A 20,343-nucleotide genomic window follows, 5' to 3' on the forward strand; every position below is an offset into this window, starting at 1 on the left:
TGTCAAGGAGGGTGGAGGAGCGTACGGGGCACCCTCTTGTCCTTGGAGTGGGAAACTGCCCTTAAAGGCGGAAGAATCAGCAATGATCAACGGCGTGAGAATGCAGAAGGTAACGAAAACCACTGCATTAAAGACACATAACTTGTATCCACAGGACATGTAATTGAAAAAAGTGTTATGGTGATCTCTCCATTGACCAAAGATTCCGGAATAGTCACCTGTTCGGATCTCCGGGCAGGGACTGCCAAGGGGGATGTGATCATGAGAAGAAGACTGAATAACCAACGAAAGGACAACGTTCAAGAGTCGGAGCGTGGAATGTCAGAAGCTTGAATGTGCTAGGGAAGCTAGAATATCTGAAAAGGGAAATGCAAAGGCTCAATCTAGATGTACTGGGAGAGAAGTTAAATGGGAGGAAGTCAAGGATATCTGGTCAGATGAATGTAGGGTAACATAAACGGCAGCAGATAATGGTATAACGGGTGTAAGATTCATTATGAATAGGAAGGTACGGCAGAGAGTGTTACAGTGAACGGTTCAGTGGTAGGGTTGTTCTTGTCAGAATCGACAGCAAACCAACAGCGACAACGATAGTTCTGGCATACAAGCCGACGTCGCAAGCTGTAGATAAAGTGTATGAGGATATTGAAAGGTTAATACAGTACATAAAAGGAGATGAAAATCTAACAGTCATGGGGGACTGGAATGCAGTTGTAGGGGAAGCAGCAGAAGTAAAGATTACAGGAGAATATGGGCTTGGGACAAGGAATGAGAGAGGAGAAAGACTAACTGAGTTCTGTAGTAAATTTCAGCTAGTAATAGCAATCACAAGAGGACTTATACACGGAAAAGACCGGGCGATAAGGGAGGATTTCTGTCAGGTTGCATCATGGTCAGACAGAGGTTCCGAAATCAGATACTGGACTGTAGGGCGTGCCCAGGAGCAGGTTCAGATCACAAAGTTGTAGTGATGAAGAGTAAGCTGAAGTTCAAAACATTAGTCAGGAAGATTCAATACTCAAAGCAGTGGGATACAGAAGTATTAATGGATGACGAGACGCGCATGAAGTTCTCTAAGGCTATAGATACAGCAGTAAGGAATAGCTCGGTAGGCAGTATAGTTGAAGAGGAATGGACATCTCTAAAAAGGGCAATCACAGAAGTTGTAAAGAAATATATAGGTACAAAGAAGTTAACTGCGAAGAAACCATGGGAAACGGAAGAAATACTTCAGTTGATCGATGAAAGAATGAAGTACAGAAATGTTAACCAATATTCAGGAATACGGAAATGCAAGTCTCTGAGGCAGCAAATAAACATCTACATCTACATTTATACTCCGCATGCCACCCAACGGTGTGTGGCGGAGGGCACCTTATGTGCCACTGTCATTACCTCCCTTTCCTGTTCCAGTCGCGTATGGTTCGCGGGAAGAACGACTGTCTGAAAGCCTCCGTGCGCGCTCTAATCTCTCTAATTTTACATTCGTGATCTCCTCGGGAGGTATAAGTAGGGGGAAGCAATATATTCGATACCTCATCCAGAAACGCACCCTCTCGAAACCTGGCGAGCGAGCTACACCGCGATGCAGAGCGCCTCTCTTGCAGAGTCTGCCACTTGAGTTTGTTAAACATCTCCGTAACGCTATCACGGTTACCAAATAACCCTGTGACGAAACACGCCGCTCTTCTTTGGATCTTCTCTATCTCCTCCGTCAACCCGATCTGATACGGATACCACACTGATGAGCAATACTCAAGTATAGGTCGAACGAGTGTTTTGTAAGCCACCTCCTTTGTTGATGGACTACATTTTCTAAGTACTCTCCCAATGAATCTCAATCTGGTACCCGCCTTACCAACAATTAATTTTATATGATCATTCCACTTCAAATCGTTCCGCACGCATACTCCCAGATATTTTACAGAAGTAACTGCTACCAGTGTTTGTTCCGCTATCATATAATCATACAATAAGGGATCCTTCTTTCTACGTATTCGCAATACATTACATTTGTCTATGTTAAGGGTCAGTTGCCACTCCCTGCACCAAGTGCCTATCTGCTGCAGATCTTCCTGCATTTCGCTACAATTTTCTAATGCTGCAACTTCTCTGTATACTACAGCATCATCCGCGAAAAGCCGCATGGAACTTCCGACACTATCTACTAGGTCATTTATATATATTGTGAAATGGTCCCATATCACTCCCCTGTGGCACGCCAGAGGTTACTTTAACGTCTGTAGACGTCTCTCCTTTGAGAACAACATGCTGTGTTCTGTTTGCTAAAAACTCTTCAATCCAGCCACACAGCTGGTCTGATATTCCGTAGGCTCTTACTTTGTTTATCAGGCGACAGTGCGGAACTGCATCGAACGCCTTCCGGAAGTCGAGAAAAATAGCATCTACCTGGGAGCCTGTATCTAATATTTTCTGGGTCTCATGAACAAATAAAGCGAGTTGGGTCTCACACGATCGCTGTTTCCGGAATGCATGTTGATTCCTACACAGTAGATTCTGGGTTTCCAAAAACGACATGATACTCGAGCAAAAAACATGTTCTAAAATGCTACAACAGATCGACGTCAGAGATATAGGTCTATAGTTTTGCGCATCTGCTCGACGACCCTTCTTGAAGACTGGGACTACCTGTGCTCTTTTCCAATCATTTGGAACCTTCCGTTCCTCTAGAGACTTGCGGTACACGGCTGTTAGAAGGGGGGCAAGTTCTTTCGCGTACTCTGTGTAGAATAGAATTGGTATCCCGTCGGGGCCAGTGGACTTTCCTCTGTTGAGTGATGTCAGTTGCTTTTCTATTCCTTGGACACTTATTTCGATGTCAGCCATTTTTTCGTTTGTACGAGGATTTAGAGAAGGAACTGCAGTGCGGTCTTCCTCTGTGAAACAGCTTTGGAAAAAGGTGTTTAGTATTTCAGATTTACGCGTTTCATCCTCTGTTTCAATACCATCATCATCCCGGAGTGTCTGGATATGCTGTTTCGAGCCACTTACTGATTTAACGTAAGACCAGAACTTCCTAGGATATTCTGTCAAGTCGGTACATAGAATTTTACTTTCGAATTCACTGAACGCTTCACGCATAGCCCTCCTTACGCTAACTTTGACATCGTTTAGCTTCTGTTTGTCTGAGAGGTTTTGGCTGCGTTCAAACTTGGAGTGAAGCTCTCTTTGCTTTCGCAGTAGTTTCCTAACTTTGTTGTTGTACCACGGTGGGTTTTTCCCGTCCCTCACAGTTTTACTCGGCACGTACCTGTCTAAAACGCATTTTACGATTGCCTTGAACTTTTTCCATAAACACTCAACATTGTCAGTGTCGGAACAGAAATTTTCGTTTTGACAGGAAGGGCAAGGAAGCTAAAGTGAAATGACTGCATGAAAAATGTGAAGAAATCGAAAAAAAAATGATTGTCGGAAGGACTGACTCAGTGTACAAGGAAGTCAAAACAACCTTCGGTGAAATTAAAAACAAGGTTGATAACGTTAAGAGTGCAACGGGAATTTCACTGTTAAAAGCAGAGGAGAGAGCGGAAGGTGGAAACAGTAGGCACCTATGAGGTGGCAGACTTGTCTGATGTCATAGAAGAAGAAACAGAAGTCAATTTAAAAGAGGTGGGGGATCCAGTAATAGAATTTGAAAGCGCTTTGGAGGAATTAAGATCAAATAAGGCAGAAGGGATAGATAACATTCCTTCACATTTTTTCTAAACTCATCGGTGGGAGTGGCAACAAAACCACTATTCTTGTTGATGTGTGGAATGTGTGAGTCTGGCGACATATCATGTGTCTTTCGGAAAAATATCATCCACACAATTCCGATATCTACCAGAGCTTACAAGTGCGAGAATGACCGCACAATCATCTTAACAGCTCATGAATCGAAGTTGCTGATAAGAACAATATACAGAAGAATGCAAAACAAAATTCAGGATGTGCTAGATGATGATCAGTATGGCTATAGGAAAGGTAAAGGCACCACAGAGGTAGTTCTGAGGTTTCGGTTGATAATGGAAGCAACAATAAAGAAAAATCAGGACACGTTCATAGAATCTGTCGACCTGGAAAAAGCATTCGACAATGTAAAATGATACAAGATGTTCGAAATTCTGAGAAAAATAGCAGTAAGCTATAGGGAGAGATGGGTCATATACGATATGTACAACAGCCAAGAGGAAATAATAAGAGTGGACGACGAAGAACGAAGTGCACGGATTAACCATTGTGTAAGACGGGGATTTTGTCTTTCTCCCCTCTTGTTCAATTTATACATCGAAGAAGCAATGATAGAAATAAAAGAAAGCTTGAGGAATGTAATAAAAACTTAAGGTGAAAGGATATCAGTGATACGATTCGCTGATTACATGGCTATCGTGAGTGAGAGTGAACAAAATTACATGATCTGCTGACTGGAATGAACAATCTAATGAATACAGAATATGGCTTGAGAGTAAATCTGAGAAAGAGGGACTGATGAGAAGTAGCGGAAATGAGAACAGCGAGAAACTTTACATTAAGATTGATGGTCACGATGTAGATGAAGTTAAAGAGTTCTGCTATCTGGGCAGCAAAATAATCAATGACGGATGGAGCAAGGAGGACATCAAAAGCAGACTAGCCCTGACAAAAAGGGAATTCTAGCCAAGAGATGTCTGCTAGTGATACTAGGCCTTAATTTGAGGAAGAAATTTCTGAGAATGTACGTTATAGCACAGCATTATATGGTAGTGAAACATGAACTGTGGGAAAACCGGAGCAGAAGAGATTCGAAGTATTTGAGATGGGGTGCTACAGGCGGATGTTGAAAATTAGGTAGACTGATAAGGTAAGGAATGAGGAGGTTCTGTGCAGAATCGGAGAGGAAAGGAATATGTGGAAAACACTGACAAGGAGAAGGGACAGAATGATAGATCTGGATAGATCTGTTAAGACATCAGGTAATGACTTCTGTGGTACTAGAGGGAGCTGTAGAGAGCAAAAACTGTAGAGGAAGGCAGAGACTGGAATACACACAGCAAATAATTGACGACGTAGGATGCAAGTGCTACTCTGAGATGAAGAGCTTGGCACAGGATAGGAATTCGTGGTGGGCCGCATCAAGCAAGTCAGAAGACTGACGAACCAAAACAAAGACTGCATTCGCCTTTGTATTGACTTAAGACTACTTTTAAACGTCCCCGGTTCAAGTTATAAATCTTGTCAAATCCATAAAATTCATTCTTCCGGTTCCTCAAAGTTACTAGCACCAAATGGGAATGAGGAGGAAGACGACTTAGCGAGATTTAATTGAAACATATGAACAACATAAATCTGAGTGTGGTGTTCTTTTGTGAGAATATTGGCAGCACTGATTCAGAAAACATCGCGGTTATGCAACACAACTAACTCTTCATTGTCAAGAAATAATGAACCTTATTGATAGGGGACCTCACATTGTTTTCATCTTTTTAGATTTCCAGGTTTTTGATACTGTTCCTCTAATAGAACAGCTAAGGAACTGAGTGCCTATGTAGTATCGTTTCAACTGCGCGGCTGGACTAATGATTTCCTGTCAGAACAGTCGAGATTCACAGTAATTAAGGGAAAGTCATAGATTCAAACAGAAGGGATATCTGACGTCCTCCTCCCCCCCCCCCCCCTCATAAGGAAATTTTATAGGCCCGCTGCTGTTCCTAATCTATATAAATCTCTTAGTAAATAATCTGAGCGGTCATCATAGATTATTGGCTCATGATACTGTGAAATACCGTCTACTAAAGTTAACAGAAACTCAAAACCCATTGCAAAATGATTGCGTTCGGCATTCGTAACTAACCCTAAATAACGAAAAGTGTGAGGTCATCCACATGAGTGCTGAAAGGAATCCGTTAAATTTCGGGTACAGTATAAATCATACCCATCTATAAATTGTCAATTCAACGAAATACTTAGGAACTAAACTACGAACAACTGAAATAGGAACACTTACATAGCTAATGTTGTTCAGAAGGAAACCCAAAGAATGAAACAAACCCAAAAAAGAGACTGGTTATATTACGTTTGTCCGTCCTCTTGTAGATTACTGCTGCGCAATATGGAAACCACAGCAAGTATGATTGACGGAAAACATCGAGGAAGTTCAAAATTTCGTTTTGTGTTTCCACGACTAGGACACAGATGCCACGGATATGATGTGAGTGCTGGGTAGCAGTCATTTAAATAAAGCTGGTTTTCGTTTTGGCGAGATCATTTTACGAAATGTAAGACTTCCATAGTTCTCCTCCGAATGCGAAATTATTTTGTTGGCGCCCACCTACACAGGAAAAAACGATCATCGTAAAAGAAATCACAGCTGATCACGTAAAGATTTTCATGTTTGTATTTCCTGTGAACGCTGTTCGAGAGTAGAACGATAGAGAAATGGTGTGAAAGTGGTTCAGTGACACCCCTGTCAGACACTGAAGTATGAATTGCAGAGTAGTCATGTAGATATACATTGAGGAATTGAAGAGCCACTTGCCTAATACCGTGTAGCCCCCCCCCCTCCCCCCCGAGCACGCAGAAGTGCCGCAACACGACGTGGCATGGACTCGACTAATATATAAATCGGTAAGAGTACCAAGGGGTGGAGATTTCTTGTGAACATCACGTTGTAAGGCATCCCAGATATGCTCAGTAATGTTCATGTCTGGGGAGTTAGGTGGCCAACGGAAGTGTTTAAACTCAGAAGAGCGCTTCTGGAGCCACTGCATAGCAATTACGGACGTGTGGGGTGTCGCATTGCCCTGTAAGTCCGTCGGAATGCACTGTGGACGTGGTTGGATGCGGGTTATCAGACATATTGCTTACGTACGTGTCACCTGTCAGAGTCTTATCTAGACGTATAACAAGTCCCATGTCACTCCAGCTGCACACGCCCCACGCCATTACAGAACCTCCACCGGCTTAAACAGTCGCCTCCTGACCTGCAGGGTCCATGGAGTCATGAGGTTGTCTCCATATCCGTACACGTCCATCCCCTCGATAGAATTTGAAATGAGACTCGTCAACCAGGCAATATGTTTCCAGTCATCAACAGTTCAATGTCGCTGTTGACGGGCCCAGACGAGACATAAAGCGCTGTGTCATGTATTCATAAAGGGCACACGAGTGGGCCTCCGCCTCCGAAAGCGAATGTCGATGATGTTTCGTTGAATGGGGCGCACACTGACACTTGTTGATGGCCCAGCACTGAAATCTGCAGCAATTTGAGGAAGGATTGCACTTCTGTCACGTTGAACGATTATCTTCAGTCGTCGTTCTTGCAGAATCTTTATCCGCCCGCAGCAATTTCGGAGATTTGATGTTTTACAGGATTCCTGATATTGACTTTACACTCGTGAAATAGTCGTACGGGAAAAGCCCCACTTCATAGCTACCTCGGATATGCTGTATCCCACGTGTGCCGACTACAACAACACGTTCATATTCACTTAAATCTTGATAATTGTAGCTGCAGTAACCGATCTAACAACTGCATGAGACACGTGCTGTGTTATATAGAAGTTGCCGATCGCTGCGAAGTATTGTGTCTGTTTACATACCTCTGTATTAGAATACGCATGCTTATAGGAGTTTCTTTGGCGCTTCCGTGTGGTTATCTGAATGTTAAAGATTTCCTTCGGTTAATAGTTCTGACCAACAAACGTTAAATTCTTGCAAATGCTTGGCCACCAAAAATCATCAAGGGTGCACGAGTGGGCCTTCGCCTCCGAAAGCCCATATCGACGATGTTTCGTTGAATGGTTCGCATGCTGACACTTGTTGGCACAGCAACTTGAGGAAGTGTTACACTTCTGTCACATTAAACGGTTCTCTACAGTCGCCGTTGTTCTCATTCTTGCAGGATCTTTCTCCGGCAGTAGTGATATGGGAGATTTGATGTTTTACCCTATTCCTGACATACACGGTACACTCGTGGAATGGTCGTACGAGCCGCGCGGGATTAGCCTAGCGGTCTTAGGCGCTGCAATCACGGACTGTGCGGCTGGTCCCGGTGGAGGTTCGAGGCCTCCCTCAGGCATGGGTGTGTGTGTTTGTCCTTAGGATAATTTAAGTTAAGTATTGTGTAAGCTTAGGGACCTTAGCAGTTAAGTCCAATAAGATTTCACACACATTTGAAGATTTTGGTTGTACGGAAAATTTCCAGTTTCATCGAAACCTAATAGGTGCTGTGTCCCATCTCTCGTACGCTGGCTACAACATCACATTCAAACTCACTTAAATCTTGATATCCTGCCATTTTAGCAGCAGTAACCAATCTAACAACAACGCCAGCCACTTGTCTTATACGCGTATTGGCGTTGCCGTCCCCAGCGCCGTATTCTGCCTGTTTACATATCTCTGTATTTGAATACACATTTTTATATCAGTTTCTTTGAAACTTCAGTGTAGTTGTAAAAGCTACTAGGGGTCAGTTGAAAGTGGTGTAGCAGTCCACATTTTCCAGTCCCCTAGTTGGGTTTCGGAACATTTCTGAAAACAGTTAAAGTGCGGCAGGGCGTTTGTATGTAATACAGAGCTATTGACAGTTTTCACCCTGTATTAGTTTCTCCATATCTGCATAGTGTCGTCATCGCGCGACAGCATAATCAGTTAATGAAAGGCCGCTCTAGTTGCTGAAAAGTGGCTTTATGTAAACGTAAGTCCACGACCGATTTCGGGCCTCACAATCAGCTCATTTTCAAGTGGACAGGAGATGGAAAATTAAACTTACGTATGTGCAGAGTAAGTGAAGGAAAAGTATATGAGTTACTCTGTTGTTTTGAGATGCAATATCAAATGACTATATCGTATAAGTTTGGCAGATTTAATAGTTAAGTACCCAATGATGTCGTCAGGAAAATGGTAGTGTCATGATTACAAACAATTGAAGAGTTATTTCCAAAGAGACATATTTTCATAAAATACGAAATTAGGAGAAATGGCAAAGTGTGATGGCGGCCATAAGAGTGATTAGGACTACATAATTCTTTGTATGTAACTCAGTTGTATACTTGTAAGTAAATATGCAAAAGTAAAAAAAGTCCAGGATATAAACATTTCGAGAAAATACACAACTTGCACTGGAGTTTTAATCGCTTTGAAACAAAAGGTCTTCATAAAAGGAAAGTAAATCATTCATTCCTGCTCTGTATTATGTTCATGACTCTCTGTGTGTCAACATAATAATTTGCTGTGTAAGAAGAAATATTTTAGTGAATACAGTACAGCGAAACAAAACGACTTTGAAATACCAGACTAACTTTTACGCCCATTACTGACAAGAGTGTTTATTTCTACCACTTTATGAATGTATGGAGCAATAACAGAAGGAATGATGTTATTCATTATTACAGTGTAATACTTTTGAGTAAAATATCATTGCACGATTGCCATTATGTACTGCAAGTTTTTCAAGAAAGCGCTTTACGTCCTCGATGTTTTGCTTCTTCGAAGGATTACCTAACACGGATTGCTTAGGAACAAGACAGGATCACTTACTGCCATGTCCTGATAGCCTGTGTTCGCACCCGGCAAATAGTTCTGATTAATTGACTTTACAAGCGACGAATTTTCAGGTAACATTTTTGACCTTCATTTCAGTTATTTTGAAGTCTAATTTTGATTCAATACACAAATTGACCGCATTTTTCCAATCGAAAATTTGACAGTCGTTGGTAAGAATATGAACTACACCGATTCTATGAAAAATAACGTTATAATCCTCAGGAACAAGAAACAGTTCGGTCTTTCTTATCATCTTCTCCACTCTTCCATAAACCCTATCAACTAGCAAATAGCTGTGTCAACAAACTGGATACGTTATCCCTCCTATGTATATCTCGCGAAGAGACCATGAGGATAAAATCAGAGAGATTAGAGCCCACACAGAGGCATACCGACAATCTTTCTTACCACGAACAATACGAGGCTGGAATGGAAAGGAGAACCGATAGAGGTACTCAAGGTACCCTCAGCCGGACACCGTCAGGTGGCTTGCGGGGTATGGATGTAGATGTAGATGTAGAAGGAAACATGATACAAGCCTGAAAGCTTACTAAAACCAATAACGAAACATCTTATTTTGGGCACTACAGCCATCACAAAATAAGTTAATATTCGCATCAGGTATGAAAGTGGACATGATCATGCTTCTACCTTGGGTTAGCACCATAATGCTGAATGAGCACAAGAATCATTGACACACTTAGTGTGAATGAAATGCCTTGCCTAAAGATGTACGTGGCAGTGGTTGGTTATGCATCATGTCAAAAATAAAACATGTAGTGCTGTTAGATAGTGAATCATTCATGAGACAGTAGAGCTGTTTTGCTCTTTGCTTAGGCACCAATTGTTCACACTCAATTTCCTTACTCACTTCATCGTCAACTCTTTGCCTAGGCACCAAGAGTTCACACCCGATTTCCTTTTTCACTTCATCATCAACTTCGTTTTTCAGTTATTGATTACGTTATTCGCTAAAGCCACAAACGATAGTTCTAAGAATGTCAAATCCTAGGTTGAAGTCAGTAGTGACGATTTCATAACAAAAGCGATAGTTGCAGCTTTTAGCTACCTCGTTATCAACATAGACTTCACGGAACATTCTCCACATTGACCTAATTGATAGGTCCGATGGAAGATACTAGCTACGAGAAGTCTCAAAATATAACAAAATAAGGTAATAATAACATAAAATTAGCATTCTTTCATATAAAACTTCGTCTGCACAACTGAAGTTAATTTATACTAAGGATATCAGAGAAAGAAAATATAATTATATGGAATTTAATGTCATATTTTAACGGTCCAATTGAAATTGTAAGAGATTTACACATAAATAAAATATGTAGGCATATAATGGTGTTTTTTTTGCATTTGGTTGTTCTGGTTATTTGAAATATTAGTATTACAATGCTTTCCTTATCCCGGCCATAATGTCCCGCAGTACACTTGAACCTTAGAGTGTGCTGTCGTATTAGCTATTAAGCGTCAGTTGTTTAATTAAACCGATTGTCATTTCGCCTCTCTCCTCTTGCAACCCCATTGGCAAAATAAAATGGTAGACTCTTCGTTTGTATTCTGAGAATGCTACGGAATGTGTAACAACATACTTTCATTTTGTCACCAGCTCAGTTTGAATAAAATACTCTACAGAAAACTTTGGTCGTTCCTGATCTTGTCCTCTACGTTTCTCACTTCTCTTAACGATTACAGCATTAGTAATGAAATTATCTTGATCTACCTTAGATTTCAATCCATAAAAGTAATCATTCTATAATTAGGAGCTTGTAAGGTAACTGCTTTGCAACGCCCAACATTATGTTTGCACGAAATATGCGCTTAGTGACCGCCACTCACACAGCTCCGCACTTTTTTTTTATTTTTTTGTACCTTCGACGGTTCAGGTTGCCTTTTTCTAGCGCGTCGACGCGATACTTGTTCAACATAAACGAGAAATTTCGACATGTTTGAGGAAATAACACGTAAACGCCTAACTTCAACAAAATGCAGCGGACAATATTGCTGGGTGGTCACATGCCAAAAGCTATATTTACTTGGAAATAGAAACAGCTGGGATATGCGTCACAATGGAAATAACTGCCTTTTACTCATGCTCTTTATACAGATACTTACGTCGTTTTGGGAATTTAACTATGACTACAACATAAAGTGGTCAACGGCCTTGTCGCAGTGATAACACCGGTTCCCGTCAGATCACCGAAGTTAAGAAGTGTCGGGCTGGGCTAGCACTTGGATGGGTGACCCTCCGGTCTGCCGAGTGCTGCTGTCAAACGGGTTGCACTGAGCCCTTGTGAGGCAAACTAAGGATCTACTTGATTGGAAAGTAGCACCACCGGTTTCGGAAACCGACATACGGTCGGGAGAGCGGTGTGCTGACCACATGCCCCTCCATGCCTGCATCCAGTGACGCCTGTGGGCTGAGGATGTCACGGGGGTCGGCCGGTACCGCTAACTCAGCCAGGGATAAGCTAGCTTATAACGAACACTATGGCATGGCTAACTCACAAAGTAACGAAAACGGAGTTGCTTCACTTTGGAAATACGCTCTTCAGTTCGATACATTAAAATTATGGGCATACCTTAGCTTTAAGAGGAGCTATAATGTGATGTACCCGAAATTTAAAATTCTGTGTTTTACCAAGACTACGCGAAAAATAATTTTCGTATTTAGTATAGGTAAAATCTAGTTGCAGGGGACGATGCCTCTCGGTCGGTTGTAAAGTTACTTCCTCTAGCACACGCGGACGTAATTAAAACATGGAACTGTTGGTGGTGCTGGAATTTCTTGGATGTATCGACCTGTTTGTTAATGAATTTCGTAAAATCTGCAATAATATTAATTTCACAACTGAGCATCATCAGGATAACACGATTAATTTTTTTAAAACTTTTCCATTACTCTGAATCACACATATTTTTGAAACTTATCGTAAGCCTACCTCTTCCGATGTCGTTATTCCTGACCTTTCACGTCATTTTCAGCAATACAAAAACGGGCTTCCTCCGTTTTGCAATAAAAGGGCTCAAACTATCACTGCAGGATGAAGTGGAAAAGGAACATAACTGATTACAAAATAAAGGGTAAGTGAAACAAGTCTTTACAACTTTGGAATGGCATGTAAAATTATTAAGATAACTTACAGAATCGGTAGCTTTGTCATTTTGTAGAAAACAGCCTCAAATCTGATTTACGTAGTGCATCAGCACCCCATTCCGCCAAGAGGAGCGCAAGCATAGAGCGCAGTTAAAATGGCTGCTTTCACTGGTATAGAGCATGCTCGATGCGTGTTTAGGTTTCATGAAACGAACTCTGCAAAAACCGTTCAAAGTAATTTTCCCATCGAATACGCTAAAGAACCTCAAAGCGTCCTACAATTTACTCTTGGCACAGAACTTTGATAAACTTCGATACGCTGGATTCGCTGCAACCAGTTTTGGATGAAATTGATTACCTTGGGGGTGCTTTCCACATTACAAATGGTAGTCACATTGAACGAAAACGGATCTTGACACTTTTATGTGAAACTTGAGGTTGTTTTCTATAAAATGACAAATCTGCCGATTCTGTTATTTCAATATTTATCTGCATAATTCCAAAGTTGTTAAGTCCTTTTTGACTCATCCTATGTATCCCAGAATAATCACAGCAATGTAATTCATGAAAATCAAGCGACGACTATTTCTTTTCTAGGTCCTAACGAGAGTGAAATGGAAACTACAGTGAAAATAAAAATGTTTTATTTGTAACATTTAACTACAGCTGTTTATGTATATAGTCACTACTCAGACGTGCAGGGGGAAGGCCTCAGACACAGCTAACCGATTCATTTCATACCTAAAATAAAAGACTCTAAGATATTCTGATTCAGTACACCCCTTTCCTTTTTGGAGAAAACTACCTGAAATTTCATGAAACGCAGTCTGCTCACAAGTGATGGGATCGATATGTAATTAAAAACAGAGCATTTTTCATCAACATAAATATGGAATCTGCAAAGGCATATTTTCCTAGAAACCGAACGTATGTACCCAATAAGGTGTGTGCTGTTAATACGAAAGTGCTCATGGCGTAGCGACCAAGGGACATAGCTGGACCGCAGAGAACTTGTGTCCAGTTTCCAGTTGCATCATCCCTTTATTTTTTCCAATACAAACTGGCATGAATGGCAGAGTTAATAAGGTAAGTAAATCAATAAATAATAATATCAAAGTAGCCAAATAATGTTCGGAAATGACTTCGGTTGGATGGATTCGTACAGAATTAAATTATGTAGCCTCGTTGTTTGAAAAGAATTCGGAGGAAGATTGCTGCAAAGACGAACATTGGACACACGTTATCGCCCAAGGAAGAAATATTAAGCCTTGTCGCAGTTGATAGTGTACATAAAAAAACGCATTTGTAAACGGCGTACCATTTCATCGTAGCGTTTGGAAAATTATTGCTCAAAATTTTCTGGTGCGTACAGGAAACTAATGATTAACTTGATCCTCGGCGTATAGAAGGAGTCAGTCGTTTAACCGAGTCGTTGTAAAATGTTTACATCAATTGCTCAGGACCCGGGAAATGGAAGGATTCAAGTTACAAAACATATCTGAGAACATTATAAAACCGTACGTTCCTGCTAACATGTTTTATCCGATACTGGACTCCTTCGGTGTTCATGATTGATAGCGTGCGCATTGTTGACGAGTCTCAACCGACTTGCAAGTCAGAACTAATACCGCGGAACTGCACACATTTGTTCCAGCCATGTGATGTTTATTTTTATTGCTAAGTTAAAAACTTTATTTCGAGCCCTCAAAATTTCAGTCGGTTTTTTGGAAACGCAGCAAGAATTGCACGTCCGAGCCAATGCAATAACGATTCACAGCGTAACTCGCGACGAACTTTTGGGAGCCGTTTTTCAGACATTGTTATCGCATGCGTGATGTGCGGTATGTGTCGAAATTAATTCCCGGAAAAGAAATATTTTCAAATCTAAACCTAGTTTGCTTTCCTCCGAATCTTCGAAAGGAGCGATGTAGTTGTGCGAAGACTGCATTCGTTAGATGTTCTAGGTGCAGCGAGTATACTTTCAAAATTGACCATAATTAAATTTTTAAATTTTTAGTAATCCAACTCGTTTGAGAGTTTTATTTGTCAATCTTGTTGTTATTCCCTATTGATTTACTTACCTTATCAACACTTCTACGCCAAACAACTGCGAAACGGAAAATATACAAATAAAAAACTTCAGAATGCAACTGGGAATGCACACATTCTCCGTTTTCCAGTCAGATTCCTTAGTCACTACGCCAGAGGCACTATCATTAAACAGCACTTTCCTTATGGTTACATAAGCAACAGTTGAAACACTTTCCTTCTTCGCTTTATTGTAAAATATGCGTTTGCAGATCCTATATACTCGTATGTCGGTGAAAATGTTCAGTTTTCAAATATATGACGACCGTGTCAATTCTGAGTCGATTGCGCGTCATGAAATTGAGGGATATTTTTGTCAAAACGGGGTTTTTCAGACAAAATGCCCTTAGAGGCTTTCGTTTTAAATTGTGAAGAAGGACCTGCCAAATACGAGACGAATCGGTATGCTGCATCCAGGGCCTTCCCTGGTTAAAAATTTGTTTTAGCGAGTGTACCATCTTTCCGATACTCTCGTCACACAACGTACCGACATGTGCTTCCTGCTGATTCTCTACGATGGTCTGCAGCTCGCTGTCTGTGTCAAAATGCTTCCCCATGCTCAGACGTTCACGTGAGCAAAGATATGAAAATCAGAGGAAGCCAAGGCCTGACTGTAGGTGGGTAATCAAACACTTCCCATCGAAACCTCTGCAGTATCTTCTTTGCTGCAGCTGCAGTGTGTGGCTGAGCATTTTCACGAAGAAAGACGATGGTTGTTGGAAATATTTCTCTGCGCTGTTCTAAATTGCCTTTTTTAGACGATTTCCCTAATCCACTAGTAGAACAAGGTCATCGGCTGACGCTCGCTTCTTTTCCTGACACCACGCATCTTGAACGTGTGCACGTATTTCAAAGTTCCTACACCACAGCTGCACTTCACTGTCACACACGACAGTCACGTAATGAAAGCTGCATGAAATCAGGCACGCATTTCACAACGGAACAATGTGTCGTTCTCGGCATCTTTACGTGCTCGCCGTGCACTCAGAACTGAAAAATGCGATGTGACGCAATCCAATGGCATATTCGAGATATTGTGCTACACATCTGTGCAAAGCCTTATCGTATTATCGCTGTGGGTTTCATTCAAAATGACCCAAGACTCCTTTTAAAAACACGTAACGTGAATTTCACATACAAATCTCAATCCTAAGTGTTACGTCTCTTAATACATGACTTCAACACAACGCAACACTTATACAAAACGGTAGCGCATACAAATGTACTGCCCTGAGTGTAAGGCTGCTTACATCGAGAAGGAATTTTAAAACTCATTTCAAGTCAATCCACAGCTCACGCTACACAACATCGAAAATTTAATTTTTCTTATGACAAAGGAGGGGTACTTTATTGACATACATAAGGAATTTGAAATTGACCGTCCACCTCAAAAAATCCAACGACATTTTCTGCCCCGTTATTGACAACATCCTTTAAAGATACTCGCATGTTCGCGTTGCGTCAAAGACACGCTAGCGCTCTTTACCTTTGCCTTTTTAACTTTTGCCTGCTCACAGTAGAAGGCCTTAAGCTTACACTCGACTTACACACACCTTCTCTACAATTATTTTAGGTTTCTGTTCAGTCTAGAAATTAATATTAATTTTCCATTGGAAAAACACGCAATTTCAAATTTCTGATATATCTCGATATAACCCCTTTTATAGGTAAAATGTCTCAAAACTCTTAATGAATTGAATTGTCCACATTTATTATCACGACACGCCTATTTAACTGACGATGTCATCGGGCTTATATGTCTTGAAGCCACCACAGATTTACTTTTTTATCGAGTGTCATTGCTTATCAGAAATCCAAGGTAAAATATGTATTTTCTGTATTTATACTGCACACATATACGCTTCGTTTTCCACCTCCTGTTATGTAGCATATTCATAGTTCCATCTTATTATGTACTGACTGACAATGACAGTTTCACTTCCTGTCTAACGGCTCCGTGCAAGAATGACAATCGTTTTTGGACTGATTTAATAGTATAATGGTGGGGAGAATTGATCTGTGTCTGCCAATAAAGGCATCTGATTATATTTATATCACACACTGCACGTCGCTGAGGGAGCGTGGATTATGGGCATGGCCGCACGAGGGACATCACAGTGACATTGTGCAATATTAGTGATGTTCTCCATAGACTGATCAATAATATTACCAATTTATTGTCAATTGTGTTGTGCAATAATACTGAGGTTCGGAATGTTGGGCGAGAAAGAGGTTGCTGCTGTGATTATTACTCTGCTCAGTTGCAATAAAATAATTGACACACAGTCAACATTGGTTTAGAAAACATCGTTCCTGTGAAACACAACTAGTTCTTTATTCACAAGAAGTGTTGAGTGCTATTGACAAGGGATTTCAGATAGATTCCGTATTTATGGATTTCCGGAAGGCTTTTGACACTGTACCACACAAGCGGCTTGCAGTGAAATTGCGTGCTTATGGAATATCGTCTCAGTTATGTGACTGGATTTGTGATTCCCTGTCAGAGAGATCACAGTTCGTAGTAATTGACGGAAAGTCATCGAGTAAAACAGAAGTGATTTCTGGCGTTCCTCAAGGTAGTGGTCAGGCCCTTTTCTGTTCCTTATCTATATAAACGATTTGGAAGACAATATGAGCAAACGTTTCAGGTTGTTTGCAGATGTCGCTGTCGTTTATCGACTAATAAAGTCATCAGAAGATCAAAACAAACTGCAAAACGATTTAGAAAAGATATCTGAACGGTGCGAAAATGGGCAGTTGGCCCTAAATAACGAAAAGTATTGTGGTGTCACCGCCAGACACCACACTTGCTAGGTGGTAGCTTAAATCGGCCGCGGTCCAATTAGTACATGTCGGACCCACGTGTCGCCACTGTGTGATCGCAGACCTAGCGCCACCACAAGGCAGGTCTCGAGATACGGACGAGCACTCGCCCCAGTTGTACGACGACATTGCTAGCGACAATACGGACGAAGCCTTCCTCTCATTTGCCGAGAGACAGTTAGAATAGCCTTCTGCTAAGTCCATGGCTACGACCTAGCAAGGCGCCAATTGTAACAGTGCATGTATCTTACGAGTCGCATTTGTATAGTCAAGAGAGACGTATCACAAGGAGTCATTAAAGTTAAGTATAAAGCAGCTACATACTTTTCTTGCTACCATTCAATAGTTATCCTGTTCCAGACTTGACGCCCGTCGGCGTGTGTGTACGCGTGCCTTTCTTTCGGCTACTTCAGTGTGACGTAACAGTCTTGTTACGTCACTACAGATTGGCGACGAGGATGGGATTCTTTCTGATTGCTTACATTTATTTGTGTCATGGCTTCGCCACATTCTCCAGATGTACTGTCCGAATTTTATCGCTTGCAGAATCAGCAGACGCAGGCGTTATTGGTTGCCCTTGGACAGCTCGTCCAGGGTCAACGTGCCATTCAAACCGATGCGGCAGCCGCCGCTTCGCCGCTACCGCAGCCACAACATGCCGTTGCACCGCCTTTTAGGCACTACGACCCGGCGCACGAGTCGTGGACCGAGTGGTCCCGACAGTTCGCCTTCCATCTCGCCGCCTACAGAATTCAAGGTAATGAGCGGCAGCCGTTTTTGCTTTCTTGTGTCGGTGTGTCTACCTACCGTGTGATAGTGAAATTGTTTCCCCGACGCGACGTAGCGACTCTGTCCTACGAGGAAATTTTGTCTGCTTTAGATGCCTATTTCAAAGAAACAGTTAATGTGGTTGCAAAAAGGTATACGTTTTTTCGTACGAAACGTACGGCCGGTCAAACTAATAGGGAGTGGGTAGCAACATTGCAAGGACTTACTAGGGACTGTGCCTTTGACTGTGACTGTGGCCTTTCTTATTCAGATACAATGGTGCGTGATGCAATTGCACAGAACGTTTCTGATGTTCGCATACGGGAGCAAATTTTGAAACTAGTCAATCCCTCCCTTGAACAAGTGATAGACATACTGGATAGACAAGACACACTTGACTGTGCTCAGGAATCTTTTGAAACTTCGCCAGCCATGTGTAACATTAACCGGCCCGCCGGGCGCGCTCGCGCTGCGCGGCCCGGTAACCGGGCCTCACGCAATTCGACTCAGCTATTTGCTTTTTCTGCAATAGGAAAGGACATATTCAAAGTGTTTGCCAGAAAAAGCTCAGATCAGACAACCACAATCATTCCAGGCCCTTTGCTTCGCGCCAGACTCGAACCAAGGACACTCAGGATCGTGGACCTTCGCCCATGGACATTCATGTCGTTAATTCCACTTCGTCCAGTGACACTTTCTCTAACAGTGACTGTGTTCGTCCCACAAAAACTGTGCGTCGACGTCGCCGGAAATCACGTCAATTAGCAAGTGATTCTGTACAAGTGTCTGTTCCAATTGCACAAAACAGTCGCTCTTGTCGTCAGCAGGACAATAAACTTTTTGTAGATTTGGATTTTAATGGCAAAGTGATACCATTCCAGCTCGATACCGGAGCTGCAGTTTCATTGCTCAATCACGACACGTACAAACAACTGGGCAAACCTCCATTGCGTGCCGCAAATGTTCCGTTAAAAAGTTATTCAGGACAGAAAATTCCTGTGTTAGGACAGTGCAGCCTTCTTGCAACATACAAGGGACAAACAAAACTTGTGTCGTTTTACGTTCTTCATTCTTCTACTGCAGTGAACTTGTTTGGCTTAGATTTATTTCAATTGTTTAACATGTCTATTGTAAATCAGGTCCGATCAGTGAATCAAACTGTGCCTTCAGACAGTGTTTCTCATCTGTGTGACGAATTTGCAGACATTTTTGCACAGGGCTTAGGTTGCGCTAAAAACTATGAAGCACATTTGGAACTGAACGTAAACGCGCAACCGAAATTTTTCAGAGCGCGCAATGTTCCCCACGCATTGCGTGATGAGGTCGCACGAACATTGAACGATTTAGAATCGCAAGGTGTGAGTGAATGTGCGCAATGCCTTTTCGATTTCAGCTCCGCTTCATCGCTTACGCCGTACAGGTGTTCCGTTCGTCTGGACGACGGAATGCGAACGCGCCTTTCGCCAGTTGAAATCGGCGTTGCTTTCTAATACTTGCCTTACGCCTTTCGATCCCCAGAAACCCCTTTTGTTGATGGTAGATGCATCGGATTTCGGGATCGGTGCTGTGCTTGCGCACAAAGTTGGCTTGCATGTTCATTGATTCGGAAACGGATGAAGTGGTCGACTCGTTTCCGATTGATTTTCGTCGTGTAGCTACAGCCACAGCTGCTGACCCTGTCCTTGCTACTGTTTTGCGTTTTGTTGCTACGCAATGGCCTTTGTCAAAGTCTCGGATTGCGGATCCGTTGGTTCGCCGATTTTTTGCTCACAAGGAGAGACTTTTTGTTCGACGTTGTGTTTTGTTGTTGCGTTCTGATAATGATCAGTCCAGAGTCGTGGTCCCACGTTCGTTACAGTCCTCTGTTTTACGGCTTCTTCACCAAGGACATTGGGGTATAGTGCGAACGAAACAACTTGCTCCTCAGCACTGTACTTGGTTCGGCATCGATGCTGCGATTACGAATATGTGTTCTTCTTGCATGGCGTGTGCCGAACAACAATCCGCACCGCCGCGGAAAGTCTTTGCAT

This window comes from Schistocerca piceifrons, chromosome 1 (assembly GCF_021461385.2).
Source record: "Schistocerca piceifrons isolate TAMUIC-IGC-003096 chromosome 1, iqSchPice1.1, whole genome shotgun sequence".
NCBI classification, from domain to species: Eukaryota; Metazoa; Arthropoda; class Insecta; order Orthoptera; family Acrididae; genus Schistocerca; species Schistocerca piceifrons.